Here is an 18,875-nt window from a genome sequence, read left to right as displayed (position 1 = left end):
CAACTACTCGTTTCTTACCAGTGACTTGTGATGAGACAACAGTTGTTACCCCCGGTCGTGCACTGTCACTTCAAGGCTATGAAGATTACGTTTAATTCGGTGAAATATAAGTGGGAAGCTACAAAGACACAGATTGTATTGTGAGAGAGAGTAAAGGGTGTCATCTGGTGTTTGTTGTGGCAGAGTGTGAATGCAAGTAAGGTTAACCGGTCAAGTTGCAAAGTGTAAAATCTCAAAGTGTTTGGGTGGAAATAGATTTGTCAGCACCAAATCTTCATGCAAAACGGACCGCTATTTCTCCCGCCCGATTTGTTCTTGCTAACGTACAGCAACAGAAATTGTTCAATATAAAAGCAAATTACTGCGGATGTGAAATCTCAAAGAAAAAGGGGAAAAGATGGAAAATCTCAGCAGTTCTGGCGGCATCAGGGAAGAGAGAACTGAGCAATTTTTTCGACTCAGGGTGACTCTTCGGCAGAGCAAATCAGTTCATCATTCAATCGTTACACTCTGTTGTCGTTGCTATACTTTTAAAATGTTCCTCCAGGTTTTCTTGAGGGAAATCCTATTATGCATTCAAAGGAAAATACCGCGGATGCTGCAAATCTGCAAGAGAAATTAAAAGTGAGAGGATAAAATCTTTAAAATTCTGAGGTTATCCGTGGTGCCAGATACAGATTTAAAGTTTCAAATGCGTGTGATCCTTCTACAAGGCTGAAGCGAGGAGGAAATGCGATGGTGTAGGTGAGCAAAATTGAAGATGAGCGGAAAATGTGAGTTTAAAGGTTTGAAAAAATTGCTTCAGCACACAAGGAAAAGCAAGCTTTAAGGTTCGCGTTGCAGGGATTGTGCCAACATTTTCTGCTTTTACCATGAAACGTCAGGCATTACTGCAGCTGTTAATTTCCATTGAAGGCACAGCTGCGATTAGAACTGAGGATCTCCTGTTAATTAGACAGGCGCTTTAACCATCTAAACCACAGCACCAGCATGCAAGCTTAGCGTGCAAGTTTAGAACAGATTTCAATCATTTTGATTCAACATCAGTTTTCCTGACATCTCATACGGGCCTTTCGAGTGCAAATTAAAATATTCATTGGCACTAGTCTTTGAAATTGTAAACTTGCATTTATTACTGGAAATGCTGGATTTGTAGCAGTTCTGCATGGGATAAGTAAACAAACAGGAAATGATTGGTCGAACTGGGAAGTGAGTGAACATGACCAGAAATCTATTGTGGTATAATACAGGACAATGTCAGGAGAGAATTTTAACATGAACTGAAAATGAAGCAAACTTCTAGACAATTCTCCATGGCTGTTGCACTTCAGCAAAGATGATATTGTCACCGTTCTTCCATTTTCCCTGACCCGTTCTGCATTCTTTATTCTTCTTTTTTGTTGTTCATTGGGAAGCAAACGTCTTGAGCCAAAGTAAGAGCCCTGATAGGGACTTGAATGCTGGACCCTCATAATAAAAGTGTGAAGCTCTACCGAATGAGCTACCAAGGCCCAATCTTTGCTGGTTCTCATAATTTACTTCAACGTCTCATGAGGGATGTTTTGAATTTCCTTCTTTGGTGATGCAGCCTCTCCAGCTCATTTTACTCGCAGGCATGGCAGCAGCCTCCGTTTGGCTTCCTTTCACAAATTCTTCAGCTTGCACCAACTACTCGCTTCTTACCAGTGATTTGTGATGTGACATCAGTTGTTACCCCCGGACCTGCACTGTCACTTCAAGGCTTTGAAGGTTACGTTTAATTCGGTGAAATATAAGTGGGAAGCTACAAAGACACAGATTGTATTGTGAGAGAGAGTAAACGGTGTCATCTGGCGTTTGTTGTGGCAGAGTGTGAATGCAAGTAAGGTTAACCGGTCAAGTTGCAAAGTGTCAAAATCTCAAAGTTTTTGGGTGGAAATAGATTTGTCAGCACCAAATCTTCATGCAAAACGGACCGCTATTTCTCCCGCCCGAATTGTTCTTGCTAACGTACAGCAACAGAAATTGTTCAATATAAAAGCAAATTGCTGCGGATGTGAAATCTCAAAGAAAAAGGGGAAAAGATGGAAAATCTCAGCGGTTCTGGCGGCATCTGGGAAGAGAGAACTGAGCAATTTTTTCGACTCAGGGTGACTCTTCGGCAGAGCAAATCAGTTCATCATTCAATTGTTACACTCTGTTGTCGTTGCTATACTTTTAAAATGTTCCTCCAGGTTTTCTTGAGGGAAATCCTATTATGCATTCAAAGGAAAATACCGCGGATGCTGCAAATCTGCAAGAGAAATTAAAAGTGAGAGGATAAAATCTTTAAAATTCTGAGGTTATCCGTGGTGCCAGATACAGAGTTAAAGTTTCAAATGCGCGTGATCCTTCTACAAGGCTGAAGCGAGGATGAAATGCGATGGTGTAGGTGAGCAAAATTGAAGATGAGTGGAAAATGTGAGTTTAAAGGTTTGAAAAAATTGCTTCAGCACACAAGGAAAAGCGAGCTTTAAGGTTCGCGTTGCAGGGATTGTGCCAACATTTTCTGCATTTACCATGAAATGTCAGGCATTACTCCAGCCGTTAATTTCCATTGAAGGCACTGCCGAGATTTGAACTCAAGACCCCCTGTTTACTAGACAGGCACTTTAACCATCTAAGCCACAGCACCAGCGTGCAAGCTTAGCGTGCAAGTTTAGAACAGATTTCAATCATTTTGATTCAACATCAGTTTTCCTGACATCTCATACGGGCCTTCCGAGTGCAAATTAAAATATTCATTGGCACTAGTCTTTGAAACTGTAAACTTGCATTTATTACTGGAAATGCTGGATTTGTAGCAGTTCTGCATAGAACATAGAACAATACAGCGCAGTACAGGCCCTTCGGCCCACGATGTTGCACCGAAACAAAAGCCATCTAACCTACACTATGCCATTATCATCCATATGTTTATCCAATAAACTTTTAAATGCCCTCAATGTTGGCGAGTTCACTACTGTAGCAGGTAGGGCATTCCACGGCCTCACTACTCTTTGCGTAAAGAACCTACCTCTGACCTCTGTCCTATAACTATTACCCCTCAGTTTAAAGTTATGTCCCCTCGTGCCAGCCATATCCATCCGCGGGAGAAAGCTCTCACTGTCCACCCTATCCAACCCCCTGATCATTTTGTATGCCTCTATTAAGTCTCCTCTTAACCTTCTTCTCTCCAACGAAAACAACCTCAAGTCCGTCAGCCTTTCCTCATAAGATTTTCCCTCCATACCAGGCAACATCCTGGTAAATCTCCTCTGCACCCGCTCCAAAGCCTCCACGTCCTTCCTATAATGCGGTGACCAGAACTGTACGCAATACTCCAAATGCGGCCGGACCAGAGTTCTGTACAGCTGCAACATGACCTCCCGACTCCGGAACTCAATCCCTCTACCAATAAAGGCCAACACTCCATAGGCCTTCTTCACAACCCTATCAACCTGGGTGGCAACTTTCAGGGATCTATGTACATGGACACCTAGATCCCTCTGCTCAGCCACACTTTCAAGAACTTTACCATTAGCCAAATATTCCGCATTCCTGTTATTCCTTCCAAAGTGAATCACCTCACACTTCTCTACATTAAACTCCATTTGCCACCTCTCAGCCCAGCTCTGCAGCTTATCTATATCCCTCTGTAACCTGCTACATCCTTCCACACTATCGACAACACCACCGACTTTAGTATCGTCTGCAAATTTACTCACCCACCCTTCTGCGCCTTCCTCTAGGTTATTGATAAAAATGACAAACAGCAACGGCCCCAGAACAGATCCTTGTGGTACTCCACTTGTGACTGTACTCCATTCTGAACATTTCCCATCAACCACCACCCTCTGTCTTCTTTCAGCTAGCCAATTTCTGATCCACATCTCTAAATCACCCTCAATCCCCAGCCTCCGTATTTTTTGCAATAGCCTACCGTGGGGAACCTTATCAAACGCTTTGCTGAAATCCATATACACCACATCAACTGCTCTACCCTCGTCTACCTGTTCAGTCACCTTCTCAAAGAACTCAATAAGGTTTGTGAGGCATGACCTACCCTTCACAAAGCCATGCTGACTATCCCTGATCATATTATTCCTATCTAGATGATTATAAATCTTGTCCCTTATAATCCCCTCCAAGACTTTACCCACTACAGACGTGAGGCTCACCGGTCTATAGTGGCCGGGGTTGTCTCTGCTCCCCTTTTTGAACAAAGGGACCACATTTGCTGTCCTCCAGTCCTCTGGCACTATTCCTGTAGCCAATGATGACATAAAAATCAAAGCCAAAGGTCCAGCAATCTCTTCCCTGGCCTCCCATAGAATCCTAGGATAAATCCCATCAGGTCCCGGGGACTTATCTATTTTCAGCCTGTCCAGAATTGCCAACACCTCATCCCTACGTACCTCAATGCCATCTATTGTATTAGCCTGGGGCTCAGCTTTCTCCTCCACAACATTATCTTTTTCCTGAGTGAATACTGACGAAAAATATTCATTTAGTATCTCGCCTATCTCTTCAGACTCCACACACAATTTCCCATCCCTGTCCTTGACTGGTCCTACTCTTTCCCTAGTCATTCGCTTATTCCTGACATACCTATAGAAAGCTTTTGGGTTTTCCTTGATCCTTCCTGCCAAATACTTCTCATGTCCCCTCCTTGCTCGTCTTAGCTCTCTCTTTAGATCCTTCCTCGCTACCTTGTAACTATCCATCGCCCCAACCGAAACTTCACACTTCATCTTCACATAGGCCTTCTTCTTCCTCTTAACAAGAGATTCCACTTCCCTGGTAAACCACGGTTCCCTCGCTCGACGCCTTCCTCCCTGTCTGACCGGTACATACTTATCAAGAACACGCAGTAGCTGATCCTTGAACAAGCCCCACTTATCCAGTGTGCCCAACACTTGCAGCCTACTTCTCCACCTTATCCCCCCCAAGTCACGTCTAATGGCATCATAATTGCCCTTCCCCCAGCTATAACTCTTGCCCTGCGGTGTATACTTATCCCTTTCCATCATTAACGTAAACGTCACCGAATTGTGGTCACTGTCCCCAAAGTGCTCTCCTACCTCCAAATCCAACACCTGGCCTGGTTCATTACCCAAAACCAAATCCAACGTGGCCTCGCCTCTTGTTGGCCTGTCAACATATTGTTTCAGGAAACCCTCCTGCACACACTGTACAAAAAACGACCCATCTATTGTACTCAAACTATATCTTTTCCAGTCAATATTTGGAAAGTTAAAATCTCCCATAATAACTACCCTGTTACTTTCGCTCATATCCAGAATCATCTTCGCCATCCTTTCCTCTACATCCCTAGAACTATTAGGAGGCCTATAAAAAACTCCCAACAGGGTGACCTCTCCTTTCCTGTTTCTAACTTCAGCCAATACTACCTCGGAAGAAGAGTCCCCATCTAGCATCCTCTCCGCCACCGTAATACTGCTCTTGACTAGCAGCGCCACACCTCCCCCTCTTTTGCCTCCTTCTCTGAGCTTACTAAAACACCTAAACCCCGGAACCTGCAACATCCATTCCTGTCCCTGCTCTATCCATGTCTCCGAAATGGCCACAACATCGAAGTCCCAGGTACCAACCCACGCTGCCAGTTCCCCTACCTTGTTTCGTATACTCCTGGCATTGAAGTAGACACACTTCAAACCACCTACCTGAACGCTGGCCCCCTCCTGCGACGTCAAATCTGTGCTCCTGACCTCTATACTCTCATTCTCCCTTACCCTAAAACTACAATCCAGGTTCCCATGCCCCTGCTGCATTAGTTTAAACCCCCCCAAAGAGCACTAACAAATCTCCCCCCCAGGATATTTGTGCCCCTCAGGTTCAGATGTAGACCATCCTGTCTGTAGAGGTCCCACCTTCCCCAGAAAGAGCCCCAGTTATCCAAAAATCTGAAACCCTCCCGCCTGCACCATCCCTGTAGCCACGTGTTTAAATGCTCTCTCTCCCTATTCCTCATCTCACTATCACGTGGCACGGGCAACAACCCAGAGATAACAACTCTGTTTGTTCTAGTTCTGAGCTTCCATCCTAGCTCCCTGAAAGCCTGCCACTAATCCTTGTCCCCTTTCCTACCTATGTCGTTGGTGCCAATGTGGACCACGACTTGGGGCTGCTCCCCCTCCCCCTAAGGACCCGGAAAACACGATCCGAGACATCACGTACCCTTGCACCTGGGAGGCAACATACCAAACATGAGTCTCTCACGCTCCCACAAAATCTCCTATCTGTGCCCCTGACTATAGAGTCCCCAATTACTAATGCTCTGCTCCTCTCCCCCCTTCCCTTCTGAGCAACAGGGACAGACTCCGTGCCAGAGGCCCGTACCCCATGGCTTACCCCTGGTAAGTCCCCCCCCCCACAAGTATCCAAAGCGGTATACTTGTTTCTCAGGGGAACGACCGCAGGGGATCCCTGCACTGACTGTTTTTTCCCAGTCCCTCTTACAGTTACCCACCTATCTCCAATCTTTGGTGTAACTAATTCCCTGAAGCTGCTATCTATGACCCCTTCTGCCTCCCGAATGATCCGAAGTTCTTCCAACTCCAGCTCCAGTTCCCTAACTCGGTCTTGGAGGAGCTGGAGATGGCAGCACTTCCTGCAGGTAAAATCAGCAGGGACACTAACTGCATCCCTCACCTCAAACATCCTGCAGGAGGAACATTGCACTCCCTTCCCTGCCATTCCTCTAACTTTCTACCAAGATCTGGCTAACAACTAAATTAAATTTTTATAAAAAATAATAATAATATAATAAAAATATGGTACTTACCTCAGACCAATGGGTTTTATTATTAGGTTAGAGGAGGAGGGCGGGTGGGAGACACTACACGTGTAGTGTCTCGGGTTTCCTCTCCACCAGAATTTATTGGTGAGGGTCTTCCCAGACGTCCGCGGGTCGACTTCCTGATCCCGCCTAAAAAACTAATTTAAAAAAAAAAAAGAAAAATTCTCAGCTCCTGCTGAAACTGACTCACCACTCACCAGCTGTTCTCCCGCCGAAATCGACTGGCCTGCCCCTGCAAAGAGAAGTGCTTTTAAAGGTTGACTTACCTCCCAGCAACCTCCTTCCGCAATGCTCCCGCTGAAACTGACTAACCAGCTGCTCTCACGCCGCCGAAATCGACTGGCCTGCCCCTGCAAAGAGAAGTGCTTTTAAAGGTTGACTTACCTCCCAGCACCCTCCTTCCGCAATGCTCCCGCTGAAACTGACTAACCAGCTGCTCTCACGCCGCCGAAATCGACTGGCCTGCCCCTGCAAAGAGAAGTGCTTTTAAAGGTTGACTTACCTCCCAGCAACCTCCTTCCGCAATGCTCCCGCTGAAACTGACTAACCAGCTGCTCTCACGCCGCCGAAATCGACTGGCCTGCCCCTGCAAAGAGAAGTGCTTTTAAAGGTTGACTCACCTCCCAGCAACCTCCTTCCGCAATGCTCCCGCTGAAACTGACTAACCAGCTGCTCTCACGCCGCCGAAATCGACTGGCCTGCCCCTGCAAAGAGAAGTGCTTTTAAAGGTTGACTTACCTCCCAGCAACCTCCTTCCGCAATGCTCCCGCTGAAACTGACTAACCAGCTGCTCTCACGCCGCCGAAATCGACTGGCCTGCCCCTGCAAAGAGAAGTGCTTTTAAAGGTTGACTCACCTCCCAGCAACCTCCTTCCGCAATGCTCCCGCTGAAATTGACTAACCAGCTGCTCTCACGCCGCCGAAATCGACTCAATTGCATGGGATAAGTAAACAAACAGGAAATGATTGGTCGAACTGGGAAGTGAGTGAACATGACCAGAAATCTATTGTGGTATAATACAGGACAATGTCAGGAGAGAATTTTAACATGAACTGAAAATGAAGCAAACTTCTTGACAATTCTCCATGGCTGTTGCACTTTAGCAAAGATGATATTGTCACCGTTCTTCCATTTTCCCTGACCCGTTCTGCATTCTTTATTCTTCTTTTTTGTTGTTCATTGGGAAGCAAACGTCTTGAGCCAAAGTAAGAGCCCTGATAGGGACTTGAACGCTGGACCCTCATAATAAAAGTATGAAGCTCTACCGAATGAGCTACCAAGGCCCAATCTTTGCTGGTTCTCATAATTTACTTCAACGTCTCATGAGGGATGTTTTGAATTTCCTTCTTTGGTGATGCAGCCTCTCCAGCTCATTTTACTCGCAGGCAGAGCAGCAGCCTCCGTTTGGCTTCCTTTCACAAATTCTTCAGCTTGCACCAACTACTCGCTTCTTACCAGTGACTTGTGATGTGACATCAGTTGTTACCCCCGGACCTGCACTGTCACTTCAAGGCTTTGAAGGTTCCGTTTAATTCGGTGAAATATAAGTGGGAAGCTACAAAGACACAGATTGTATTGTGAGAGAGAGTAAACGGTGTCATCTGGCGTTTGTTGTGGTAGAGTGTGAATGCAAGTAAGGTTAACCGGTCAAGTTGCAAAGCGTCAAAATCTCAAAGTTTTTGGGTGGGAATAGATTTGTCAGCACCAAATCTTCATGCAAAACGGACCGCTATTTCTCCCGCCCGAATTGTTCTTGCTAACGTACAGCAACAGAAATTGTTCAATATAAAAGCAAATTACTGCGGATGTGAAATCTCAAAGAAAAAGGGGAAAAGATGGAAATTCTCAGCGGTTCTGGCGGCATCTGTGAAGAGAGAACTGAGCAATTTTTTCGACTCAGGGTGACTCTTCGGCAGAGCAAATCAGTTAATCTTTCAATCGTTACACTCTGTTGTCGTTGCTATACTTTTAAAATGTTCCTCCAGGTTTTCTTGAGGTAAATCCTATTATGCATTCAAAGGAAAATACCGCGGATGCTGCAAATCTGCAAGAGAAACTAAAAGTGAGAGGATAAAATCTTTAAAAATCGGAGGGTATCCGTGGTGCCAGACACAGAGTTAAAGTTTCAAATGCGCGATATCCTTCTGCAAGGCTGAAGCGAGGATGAAATGCGATGGTGTATGTGAGCAAAATTGAAGATGAGCGGAAAATGTGAGTTAAAAGGTTTGAAAAAAGTGCTTCAGCACACAAGGGAAAGCAAGCTTTAATGTTTGCGTTGCAGGGATTGCGCCAACATTTTCTGCATTTACCATGAAATGTTCAGCATCACTCCAGCTGTTAATTTCCATTAAAGGCACTGCTGAGATTTGAACTCAGGATTTCCTGTTTACTAGACAGGCACTTTAACCATCTAAGCCACAGCACCAGCATGCCAACTTAGCCTGCAAGTTTAGAACAGATTTCAATCATTTTGATTCAACATCAGTTTTCTTGCCATCTCATACGGGCCTTCTGAGTGCAAATTAAAATATTCAGTAGGACTGGTCTTTGAAACTGTAAAATTTCATTTATTACTGGAAATGCTGGATTTGTAGCAGTTCTGCATGGGATTAGGAAACAAACAGGAAATGATTGGTCGAACTGGGAAGTGAGTGAACATGACCAGAAATCTATTGTGGTTTAATACAGGACAATGTCAGGAGAGAATTTTAACATTAACTGAAAATGAAGCAAACTTCTTGTCAATTCTCCATGGCTGTTGCTCTTTAGCAAAGATGATATTGTCACCGTTCTTCCATTTACCCTGACCCGTTCTGCATTCTTTATTCTTCTTTTTTGTTGTTCATTGGGAAGCAAACATCTTGAGCCAAAGTAAGAGCCCTGATAGGGACTTGAACGCTGGACCCTCATAATAAAAGTCGGAAGCTCTACCGAATGAGCTACCAAGGCCCAATCTTTGCTGGTTCTCATAATTTACTTCAACGTCTCATGAGGGATGTTTTGAATTTCCTTCTTTGGTGATGCAGCCTCTCCAGCTCATTTTACTCGCAGGCACAGCAGAAGCCTCCGTTTGGCTTCCTTTCACAAATTCTTCAGCTTGCACCAACTACTCGCTTCTTACCAGTCACTTGTGATGTGACATCAGTTGTTAACCCCGGACCTGCACTGTCACTTCAAGGCTTTGAAGATTACGTTTAATTCGGTGAAATATAAGTGGGAAGCTACAAAGACACAGATTGTATTGTGAGAGAGAGTAAAGGGTGTCATCTGGTGTTTGTTGTGGCAGAGTGTGAATGCAAGTAAGGTAAACCGGTCATGTTGCAAAGTGTCAAAATCTCAAGGTTTTTGGGTGGGAATAGATTTGTCAGCACCAAATCTTCATGCAAAACGGACTGCTATTTCTCCCGCCCGAATTGTTCTTGCTAATGTACAGCAACAGAAATTGTTCAATATAAAAGCAAATTACTTCGGATGTGAAATCTCAAAGAAAAAGGGGAAAAGATGGAAAATCTCAGCGGTTCTGGCGGCATCTGTGAAGTGAGAAGTGAGCAATTTTTTCAACTCAGGGTCACTCGTAGTCAGAGCAAATCAGTTAATCATTCAATCGTTACACTCTGTTGTCGTTGCTATACTTTTAAAATGTGCCTGCAGGCTTTCTTGAGGTAAATCCTATTATGCATTCAAAGGAAAATACCGCGGATGCTGCAAATCTGCAAGAGAAACTAAAAGTTAGAGGGTAAAATCTTTAAAAATCTGAGGATCTCCGTGGTGCCAGACACAGAGTTAAAGTTTTAAATGCGCGTGATCCTGTCAAATCCCAAATTTCTTTACCCGTCAGTCTGGCCTCAATAAAAGTCGAGATGCATTTGCAGGTACAGCATTAGTTATTTTATTTGACTTGCAAGCTTGATTCATCTCAGAGGCATAAGACACATCCAGTCTCCTACACCCCGGAAAGCGAATGAACAAAGAGACAAAGGGATCTCTGCAAATCAATTCAAATGTTATCAAGTTTCACATACACGATTCCCATAGGTCATCCTATACCCCTCCTGACCTAGTCAGACTTTCTGATTGGCTCACTTCCAATCCCTTCCTCTGGCCCCTATTACCCAGCATACTTTTCTCCTCCTTTGGTGGATACACCTCCTCCTTGCTTTGCCATACGGTCTGAAATCATTTGTCTGTGAACTCACCAGAATGAGACTGGCGTATCTCTACATTACAGTAACTAATATCTCTAAAGTAACTATTTTATATCACATTCGTCATTCCCTCCTTTTATCATTCCATGATAACCGAACTATCAAATCCATAGCTACGGTCCCTCATCTAAAAAGATCTGTCACTGCATTTCCAATTCCTGGCGTAGCTGCACCCTCATGGATTTTGACAGCTAAGATTTTAGGGGCGTTGATCTGTTCCAGTGTACCCCACATTCTACCCATCACACATTTAAGGATGGTTGGGCCCACAAAGATGCAGCCGATAGCCACCACTAAATGCATGACCATATTTATCAACCAGTCCTTCCAACCTCCAAATCCCCAGTTACCCCAAGCGCCAGGATCCTGCGTTCCGTCTAGGTGATCCCGTATGTGATCCATAAATTTAGTGATGTTAGCGGTCAAGTCCTGAACTCCCATGATACACTTGTCCTGCACTATGGCGCATACCCCACCCTCACGGGCCAGAAGATAGTCAAGAGCATACCGGTTCTGCATTGCAAACAACCGTAGCTGAGGCAATTCCTTGGTTATTGCCCCGAGGGCTCCCAAGGTTTCATTTCCCAAGATGGTAAGGCCACAAATAAAATAATTCCTATTGCTGAGAGCCAAGGAACCCCCCAGTAGCCCAGTTTATTCAGCTTCGAAACGTCCATTCGGGCCGCCTAGCAATGCGGAAAGCCCTCGTCCCAACAGTGATATGAGAGACATTCCCCCAGCCACAAAGGAGCTGGAGGCCGGCGTTCAATGGAATGCAAGTGGTGTTGTAACAAACGCATTGGCCAGACGCCTGGGTGATATGGCACCTCCTGTCCGTACAGGTGGGGAACAGACATGTTATATTCGTTTCCACCTGTACCAGCAAACAGCCGTATCCTTCACTGCTGAAACAATTCTCGTACGACCGGGAATCCCTATTGGGAGTGAAGTGGCTAGGTATATATGCCCTCCACCGTTGCAGCCTATCATACTGTGAATGGGAATTATCCCGAGGAAGGGATAGGCAAATAGCCGGTGGTACGGAACCCGGATCGTAAGGAAGAGTGACTTGCTCGGGCGGTGGCTCGGAACGTTGACAATGAACCACCGTTTGGGGAGTTCCCCAAAGCGGTGAAACAGAAAATAACCTAGACACAGCTGCGGGGTTCGGGTAGCAGACAACCCGTCCATGGCCATACAAGCAGTGGTAAATCTGGTAGAAGTGATTCATACTACCCAGGTTTTCCTCAGTTTGGCCTATAACTAAATTAAGTGTATCTCCCGATAACCTACGTTCTAGCTGTACTTCCCTTCTCACACGCCCCGTCCTCTCTCTCGTCCCTCTCGCTCTCTCACAATCTCTTCCTACGCTCTCCTGACGGTCTGATGTTACCTTTATCGCACCAATCTTAACACATCCAAAATCAAACTTACATGTACTCCAAAAACGAGGCAATGTCCATATAATGTTCCCTTCCCATCGCCGGGACCAGTGCAATTGCTTCATGACTCCTGCATTCTCCTTAACTTTGACGACCTTCCATGAGTCGATACCATGTCTTCGTATATGGGGGCAGCGAAGAACATTACCTTTGCATAGGTGATGTATCCTTGTAGATTGGCTGGGGTTACAAATATAGATAATATTCCCCTTTTCTATGTCCGTCGCCAATAACACTCCAAGCGAGGTGAGGCCAAATATCACACAGACGGTGCGTAGCCACCCCATCATGCTCCACACCTGTAAAATAGCACTGGAGAAGGGAGGCAGGTTAATCTGTCCAAGAAAATGAGGCCCGTTATCAGAACTCAACTGAGCTGGTCTACTGGACCGGGGAATGATTTCCCGCATCAGAACTTTAACCACAGTAGCAGCTTTATTATCGGTAGTCGGATATGCCTCAACCCATCTGCTGAACCCATCCACAATGACCAAAACATATTTATAACATTGACACCTTTCCAACTCAATGTAATCCATTTGGAGCGTCTCAAAGGGACCACTGGGCAATGGGGTTTGCCCCAACCCACAAGGGATACCTTTTCCGGTGTTATATTGCTGACAAATCAAACACCGATTACTGATACTCTGGGCCAACCCCTGCATTTTAGGGTGCCACCAAGTGTCCAGCAACAAATCACTAGTCCCCCGAGCCCCACAATGAGTTGCAAAGTGTACACATTCGATGACCCATAAAGCCAGTACATCAGACATACAAGTCTGATGTGCTGGCGTGGTCCATAAACAAGAAACAGAATCATATGTACAACCTAACCGTTTCCACATTTGTTTATCACTCTCAGGAGCGTCCTCCTGTAACCTTATGATGTCTTGGATGGTTGGCATTGACTTGTCAGAAGCAGACATATTTATAGTAGATCGTTTAGTCTGACTTAACATTTTAGGCACCATCACTTGCTGAATTTGCGCGGCTGTCCGCGCTGCACAATCTGCTTGTTCATTACCAACGTCAACTGGGGTCTAACCATTTGTGTGGGCAGCGCATTTAATAACTGAAATCTGCGCGGGCATAAGGAGGGCCTGCAGTAAGTCATTAACTAAACCCCGGTGGGATATTTGACCACACATAATCATGTCAGGTTGTTCTGACGAAATGTCACTCAAATCGACCCTTATTGTGGTAGTTTCCTGAATCAAGGCTAAACAGTCGTGGCCAGGTGCGTCTTCATGGACCACTAAGAAAACAGGCTGGATTGATAGTGGTACAGTGTTTAAATGTCAGACGTGGATTGTTCAAAAGGTATATCTCATACCTATTCTGACGAGCTGCGGTAAGATGCTGAGTCTGCAGTTGCCTCAGTAGTGCGATGACCGAGTGGGAGCTATACACCGTAATATCCTGTTGGAGGGTGAGAGCAAACAACGGCTATGCGATGGCATTGATTGAACGTAAATCCTGTACTAATCGGTACTGGTCTGGTTTGGCTGGTTTAGGCACAGCAAGTATGGGGGTGTTACATTCTGATTGGCAAGGGACCAAAATACCCTGTTGCAACAGCTCTTGGGTTAATTTGTCTAAAGACGGAGCAGCTTGGGATTTCAGGGGGTATTGCCGAATGGAAGGTAGCTTTACATGATCCTTAATCGTTACCTTTATAGGTGTAACATTTGTCTTTCCCACTTGTGATGGGTATTTCGCCCAGACCTGTGGATTGACATATTCCAAAACATCATGTCCCCAGTGATGCTGCAGTCGAGTGTTAATTGTTTCAGGGACCTCAAAATATTTTATGGCAGTGCCGTCCGGCATGACTTGAAGTGCGTACTCTGTTGGATCCGATTGATCCACTGCCCTCCTTACCATTTGCCCCAGATCCCTGGCATGGTACTGGTCGTGGACCTGACGTGTAATATGAGGGCTTACCGAAGCTGACTGTGGCCATAAATGTGGTGGTATTGTAACAAAATCGGCTGTACCTTCTTTTCCCGTGACTGTGGCTGTACCTTTGACTGGCCACTCGGTCCCAATTAATGGCCGGTATTTGTCCTCCAACTCCCTGTTTTGTCCGGTTCTGTCATAGGCCAGGGTAACGTGATGCAGTGTGTAAGGTTTTCGGGCAATTCGGCCCTTTTTGGACTGCCCAAGAATAAAACTCAGAGACTGTAAACTGACTTTTCAGCCAAGAGAACGTAACCAGATTTCCCAGCAGGCTTGGTCCGCTGAGCTGAGTAGGGGCATAAGTATTTACAAACCCCCCCCTAGGAGCTACAAGGAAGAAGGAGCCAGACAACGAGATAAGATCAAAATACAGACAAAGGGGCACGGGAATACACAGGGGGCCTGCCTGCAAGCAGGACAATGGGATGGTCATAGCCCCATGCAGATGTAAATGACCTGGCCTCCAACAGAGCAGAATCCAATTAACACCCCATCAACATAGCAAGGTGAGAATAGCAGCCATCTCCGGAGCAGCTGGAAGACCTTTTGAAAATCTTCACAAGAGAGCCTAACCTTGTTATCCTAAAAAGCAGACTGTCTGGGCTCAGTATATTGCGCTGGAAAAGCCCCTTGAAGATAAGCGGTAGAAAAAACCAAGTTGGAGGCGGACCTGGGGGAGGTACTCCAATCTTGACAGAAGCCACCGGCAGGAACTCACTGGAAGGAGGGGGCGGAGTCGGCGCCAAATTCAAATCGCGGACGGTAGAAAAAACCAAGTTGGAGGCGGACCTGGGGGAGGTACTCCAATCTTGACAGAAGCCACCGGCAGGAACTCACTGGAAGGAGGGGGCAGAGTCGGCGCCAAATTCAAATCGCGCAGGTCTGCCTGGCTGGAAGGAGCGGACCTGCGAGGAATACCCGGAAGCAAACAGCTCTGTCCGGCTCAAAGGGGGCGGGACCAGCGGGAACTTTAAACTTGGACTGATACAACGCAAAGGAGGAGGAAAACCCGGAAGTCGACAGCTCTGACCGGCTCAAAGGGGGCGGGACCAGCGGGAACTTTAAACCTTACCAATTCAATGCAAAAGGGGCTGGCCGAACACAGGAAAAGCCTGGTAAAATGGGTATAAAAGGGGCTGTGTTTCGATTGAGGGGCTCTTGGCTCGACCTCTCCACCTTTGACTTGACCTCTGCAGCCTGTGACCGTAAGTACCCTGCAGCAGCTTGCGAAACTCCCTTGACTTTGATAGTGGTTGAGGCTCTGGGGAAGGGGACTTGATTTGTGTTCTGTGTCATTGCTAAAACTGTGTAACAATAAGATTTTTCGTTGTGTCCGTTATAGTACTTTCTGAATAGACTTAGTTGTGTTAGAGTTTAAGATTTTATTATAATTTCTTCTGTTTGATGATTTTGACCTGGGTTTTGCAATAAACCTTGATTTGCTGATAATTGGAGTCGTTTAAATTCTTCAATCTCTCACCAGCGATCTCTGACCAAGTCATTGTTAAAATATTCCTCACCTTAATTCCGGGTTCAAGAATCTAGGGTCATCTTGAGCGATTCACTCAGGACAGGCTGCTGGTTAGGTAATAAACAGCAGTGTCCTATTCTCTCTCTTGGGAAAGCTACTCCAGCGAAGTAGGAACCGGGTGGGTGTTGCACCACCGGCAAGAGAGAGAGTCACCTGGGCATTGGTAGGGGTCTGGAGATCTGTGTGATATAAGCCTCAGGCTTCCGGTTAGGGATAAACGGCAGGCTTGATTCAGTGCTCTCTTCAGTGGAGGTGTCCCAGTGCGGCATCCCCTGGCCTCTGAAGTTTCAGTGCCAGCTGGAGAGAGACACACACAGATACTCAAACCCCAGATATCGGCCCAGTAGTGGAGTAGCAGAGATGGCACCCTCTACAATGGCGACCGCGGCAGGACCCCGGTGGCGTGGAGTATGTGACTTGGCAGAGGGGGTGAGGGAACGAAGTAAAATGGAGGAGAGAATCTGCTCGTATATGTGGCAAAAGGTCAACCTCACCAAACCTTGGATCTCAGAACTAATCAATGCGGAGCAACCGGTAATGGCAGCGGCTGCATGGACAGAAAGTAAGGCGCACAAAAAGCACTTGGAGAAGGCAGTTTGGCTGGTTTGCCTGTCCGAGCAGGTAGTCAAAACAGAGCAAAGGGTCGTAGAGTTGGAGCAGGAGTTGAGAGAAGTGAGGGCCAGCGCAGGGGACAGCGCTAGCGCAGCGGAACGACTGCGGGAGGAATTGGCAGAAAGTAAACAGGAAAGCGAGTCTAACCGGTGCGAGAAGGACTATCTCCACTGCCAGATAGTGGAGGGTAAAGAAAAGGAACGGAGGCTCCAGGAACTCTATGCTCGGAGTACAGAGCAGTGTAGCAAGCTGGAGGGGAAGTTCCGGGACATCCAGGCAGCGTACCGAGTGGCTCGCGAGGAAGTAGGGGACTGTGCCCATGGGCCGTGCCAGGCACGAATAACGGAGTTGGAGGAGACCTTGTCCAAGGTCAGGGGACAGGTACACCTGGTAGGTGCAGGGGGGTTCCCTAGGGGCAAAGTGTTCCTCGCAGCGGATGATTCCCCAAAGGCCAAGGGGAATAGACCGCCTCCTGAGGCACCGGGATCGTGCCCGGGTCGGCAGGCGGGGAACGGGGAGTCCAGGAAGGGACGGGCCCACAGGGGAGCAGAGAGGGATTCCCAGGTAACAGCATCTCCTGTGTGGGTAGTTAACCCAGGGGTGGTAGGGCGAGAGGACACAGGAGAAGAAGAATCAGACAGTGAGGCGGAGGAGCAGGAACCCCAGGTAGGGCGGATGTGCCCTGTCAGGCAGAGAAGGTATGGTCCCCCGGCGGGGCTGGCAGATAGGGGACTGGTTGAGGGCGACATTGTCGTTCCCCATGGGGCATCCGCGCTCAGGGGGATGGTGGCCCACGTTCCCAGGCTAACTCCAAAAGGGGATCCGTCGCTTCATTTTATGGAGGTGGAGCAGGCAGCCAGCATTAATGACTGCGACGAGGGGGAGCAAATAAGGATGCTCCTGATGACCCTAGATCCCCAACTATGCAGGGCAGTGACCTCCGGGAATGGGGGAAGACCTGACACATGGGTGGCAGCACGGACTGCTGTTCTGGAGGCAATGGGCTTGAATCTGGGTAGCCCTTTCATGAGGGTGGGGGAAACCAAGCAGCAGCTAGGGGAATCGCCAAATATGTTCGCAGACAGGCTGTGGACTGTCTATGTGGAGGCGTGTGGGACTCCCGCGGATAGGCAGAATTTAGATGAGAGAACAGCCCACTGGCTGAAGACCCTCGTAGCTAACTGTCTCCCTCACGTTAGGGCAAAGGCCGAATACTGGTTCGACCCGCAGAGTCCGGACCTTAATGAGGCAGAGGTCCTTAGAAAACTCACCCTTGCATACCGCAATGGGGAAAGGAGTGAGGAAAAGCCCCTTAAGGGTAAGGTGCATGAAATCGTGCCAGCAGCCCCTAAGAGAGAGTGGAAGCATGAGGGCACCCGGACCTCCGACAAGAAACCGGTATGCTACGGGTGTGGGAAGGCCGGGCATTTCAAGAGGGAATGTAAAAACCCTAGCAAGCAGGAGAGGGCTCCCGCAGTAGAGAGTCAGACCCCGGCGGTAGGAGCAGCTGCCCCGGGAACCATCGAGATAAGTAAAATTTTAGCCCTTTTGCAAGGCTCAGGACAGGTGGCAATGGCAACGGGCCAGGGTCAGCCCGCTCCCGCACCCAGGGAAGCCTCCGAATGACTAGCCCCTCAGCAGCCCACCTTTCTATGCCCACTGGAGTATGGCCCGTGCGGGAGACCCTGGGTCAAGATGGAGGTCCAGGATACGGTCGGGAGTTACCTACTGGACACAGGTGCTTCCAGTACTATAGTCCACACGGACAATCCCCGAGCATCCCCTCTGTCTAGCGGGGTACCCTATAGTCTCATCGGATTTACCGGGAACGAAAAAAATGGGTTTTTTCTCTGTTCCCCTGTCTATCAGGTTAGGGGCACTCCAGGCGCACTGGAAATGCGTCCTGATGAGATGGGAACAGGAGGGGAAAGGGATCCTAGGAGCTGATTTTATAGTGGCTCATCAGATCCTGGTGGACCTAAGAAATCACTGCCTGTGGGGTGCAGCAACGGAAGGGAGTGAAAGGGAGTTGAGGGTAATTGACAGAGCCCAGGAGAAGGGAGCTTTGTGCGTGGTACAGCCAAAGGAAGGGTACGATTTAGAAGCCCTGGAGAGGAATACCCCGGAAGAGTTCAGGGAATATGTCCGCAGGAATCTGGCTGCTTTTGCCACCCACAAGCATGATTGTGGGAGAGTTACTGGGACAGAGGTCAGGGTAGATGGGGACCCCATGTCCCAGCCCCAGAAACAGTACCGCTTCCCCCGGGAAGCAGAGGCAGACTTGGAGGTGGCCCTCAACTCACTG

General features: G+C 47.4%; 1 long non-coding RNA gene and 2 other non-coding genes across 3 annotated transcripts in view; all 3 read right to left on the bottom strand.

Moving 5' to 3' along the window:
* The window catches only part of LOC140410244 (uncharacterized), an 857,189-nt gene that overhangs the window by 444,137 nt on the left and 394,177 nt on the right, over positions 1-18,875 (bottom strand). The gene's annotated exons all lie outside the window — the stretch shown is intronic.
* Positions 2,580-2,653, bottom strand: trnat-agu (transfer RNA threonine (anticodon AGU)). The gene has a single exon. It is a non-coding gene; the product is annotated as a tRNA-Thr (tRNA).
* Positions 9,173-9,246, bottom strand: trnat-agu (transfer RNA threonine (anticodon AGU)). The gene has a single exon. It is a non-coding gene; the product is annotated as a tRNA-Thr (tRNA).

Source organism: Scyliorhinus torazame, chromosome 4, assembly GCF_047496885.1.
Source record: "Scyliorhinus torazame isolate Kashiwa2021f chromosome 4, sScyTor2.1, whole genome shotgun sequence".
NCBI classification, from domain to species: domain Eukaryota; kingdom Metazoa; phylum Chordata; class Chondrichthyes; order Carcharhiniformes; family Scyliorhinidae; genus Scyliorhinus; species Scyliorhinus torazame.
Note: the sequence above shows the minus strand (reverse complement) of the source record. Positions and strands in the feature narration are given on the sequence as shown.